Genomic DNA, 3,161 nt, shown 5'->3' on the forward strand with positions numbered 1-3,161 from the left:
CTATAAGGGCAAAGTTGGACGAAAATCGACCCAGTAATTAAGAGGTAGGCTCTGCATGCCCATCATATGGCAGAACAAGGCACAAAGCACACCGCTTTAAGGTGGCCGTAACTGCCCTGTGTCCTAGGCTACCCGTCTCTGAAACCAGAAGCACGCATCAGTGACAACCAGAGGAGCTCACACTGGATGCTTCTGGGGTTTGACCTCAGGGGTACGATGTGGACGGGGTCACTCACCTCTTGAACCCTGGGCTTCTGTCGATAACAAATGATGCAGTCAGCACTTCATCAGACTGTTTGAAAGATGAGAAAGATGGCAGCAGACGGACACATGGCAGTCCCTGCCCCTCCTGGGTGGATGCTACCACCTCCCTTTCTCCTCCCAGCGCTGCTCCAGATCCTGGGCTGAGACAGTTCCGGGGACTCCTGAGGACGGTGTCTGTTGGTACAGTGAGAGCGGATGCAGGAAAGGGGGGAATCCACTGAAACCAGCAAAGACGTGGATTCTGACCTGAATCCTCGGCAGCCCAGAGAGTTTCTCCAACTCTTGAGGCTTCCACCACAAAAATAGGGGCTCTGGAAGATAACTCCAGGATCCCATTGAGCCCGTCCTCCTGGGTAAATACACCGAGAAGACGCTGTGGATCACTCTCAAGCCACACTGCACACGGATCTGAAGTCGAGTTCCTTGTCACTTGCCAAGAGTTTAGAAACGACCCACAAACACCCAGGGCTCTTCCTTCAGAACTCCACATCAGCGGTCTTCAAACTCAGCATAGACAGAAAACACCTGGGAGAGCATTCCTGAACATACACACATTCACACAGGCATACGCATGTGCACATGGGGAAACACACGCAGATGCTCACTGGGCCACTTCTTCCCTCCTGTGGGCCATGTTCCCTTCAGGTCGCACTTGACTTTCTGGCTTTGCAAAATCAGGTTTGCTCCTGGGTGATCCAGCTTGTAGCATTCCTGACAATCTCTCTCTCTCTCTCTCTCTCTCTCTCTCTCTCTCTCTCTCTCTCTCAGGACAAAGTGACCAAAGCTTAATCTGCCATGTAGGACAGGACTGCTGCTAGCTAACTAGGTGCTGAAGAACATCAAAGAGACCTTTTGCCCTACAGCGGGAGACAGGCCACTTTCAGACTCAGAACCAGAGCTCCTAGGTGGCACTGCTAGCTTCTACCTGCACAAAAGCACTAAAGACCAGGACACACACACAGCCCCACCCCCAGCCTGCTGTTAGCTTGAAGGATAATGAGGATCTCACCTCATTCTGAACTCCTATCTGCCCCTCCCCCCAAAGCAGCAGCGGGAGGTTTACCACCCACAAGCGCAGTAACCAGATGGGGGGGTGGGGGGTGCACAACAGGATCCGCCTTCAGGTGAGCTGAAGCAGAGAGAAGCACGCTGGGGGAGGCAGGGAAATGTGTGAGGAGTACAGGAGCAGAGGTACAGAAAAGGGAACAGTGCTAGGCCGGGCCTCCCAAGGTGGGGAGACAGGTTTGGGCTCCCAACTTTGTTGTGTGTTTTAGGAACGCATCAAGGTCAGGGGCCTGGACACACTGCTCTTACCCAGAGGTCACAGCTGCCCTGTCAGGAGCCAGACCTCCTGCCGGGTCTGTGCTTTCTCCTTTATTCCTGTATGGATGTCTACCCAGCACTGTCCGCAAAGCAGGGCCACACAACCATCCTCCAAATAAACCCAGACCGATTGCGGACGTGAAATATGTATGTAACTGTGTCTTCGGAACTGTGGTGGGCAGCTGTGTGAGTGGGGGGGGGCAAGCAAAACAATAACTGCACACATACACTTACACATATACAGACACAAAGGCACACGTTTTTCAGAGGAGACCCAACACAAACTGCATTTGCGTGTATGCTTCTGCGTGTGATGTCCAAGGAAGGATGTTCACATCAGGCTGAGAATGCCTGACCACCTGCGTTCCCCACTCACTGTGTCTTGCTAGACCCCATAGAGAGAGAACCAGCGCTCTGGGGAAGAGGGGCGTCAGAGGGAACAAGGACTCTGGGTAGCAACCATGGCTTCCTCAGGGACCCCAAGCCCTTTAGTCTTAACCCATTACTCATCTGGAGGTCCTCGAAAGCCACAGACTGTTCAAAACTTCTGCCCCTTTTTCTGCACCCCGAGTCTAAGGAGAGAAGAGACAAAACTCAGAGAACAGACACAGGACAAAATCCACTGTGGCTTTAGCTGTCCTGCACTAAACTTTAACTGTAGTGAGGGTGTCGACAGCTACCTAGGGCACTGCCAAGGTCACTCCCTGGCACGAACACAGAGCTGAACAACCAGGAAAAGCAGCAGACCAAGCTTCAGGAACGGCAGCCATGTCATACGCTGGGATGGGAGAAGCCTGAGGCTAGGAGTTTGCTAACTGGACGCTGGCTTGGGTTAGGTCCCTGGGTCCTCCCCACCAGTTTACTGATCCTGTGCCTTCCTGCCGTTTCTCGTCCCAGAGTCCCTGGGGACGAGAGGCCACCATCTCAGAGCCTGTGCTAACCCTGCTTTAGAACCCTGAAATAAACAGGCCTGTGTCCCCACGTGGAAAGGCCACCCAAGAAAGTTCCAGAACAAAGCTGAAAGACCTTTGTGGCTCACAGTCCTTCCTGCCCCTGTCTTGCAAGAGGCCACTGCTGTCCTCAGGGAGACTCCCCTCAAGACTGCTCCTCAGCACTTTCCTCAGTGAGTCTACACAGGGAAGGCCTGACCAACCCAGCCGCCACCAGAGCCACCTGGCTCCAGCTCATCCTTTAAGCCAAAACCTGCAACCTAGAGGTTCACTTCCTGACCGCTAACAGCCATGAGTGACTGAAATGGAAGCCACCAGGCCAAAGGCCACACATAGACTGCCCAGCCCTTGGCGTCCCGCTCTGCAGCTCATCAGGACCACCTGCTCCTGCCCACTGATGCTTATTTTTATAAAGAATGACAAGTGTCACTGAAACAGCCTGCATCTGTCCATCGCTCCTCAATGCCTACACCCCTCCTGGGCTGGCTGCAGACATCTTTCCCTGTGCTGGGAGCAGCCAGCATTCCATCTCCTGGAGACGCTCTTCAGAGCTGACTAGAAAAGCTGAAGGAGAGAAGTTAAACACATCACTTTTCGTGGAAACCACTCAAAGACTGCAAATGG

Source organism: Meriones unguiculatus, chromosome 17 (genome assembly GCF_030254825.1).
Source record: "Meriones unguiculatus strain TT.TT164.6M chromosome 17, Bangor_MerUng_6.1, whole genome shotgun sequence".
Lineage (NCBI taxonomy): Eukaryota > Metazoa > Chordata > Mammalia > Rodentia > Muridae > Meriones > Meriones unguiculatus.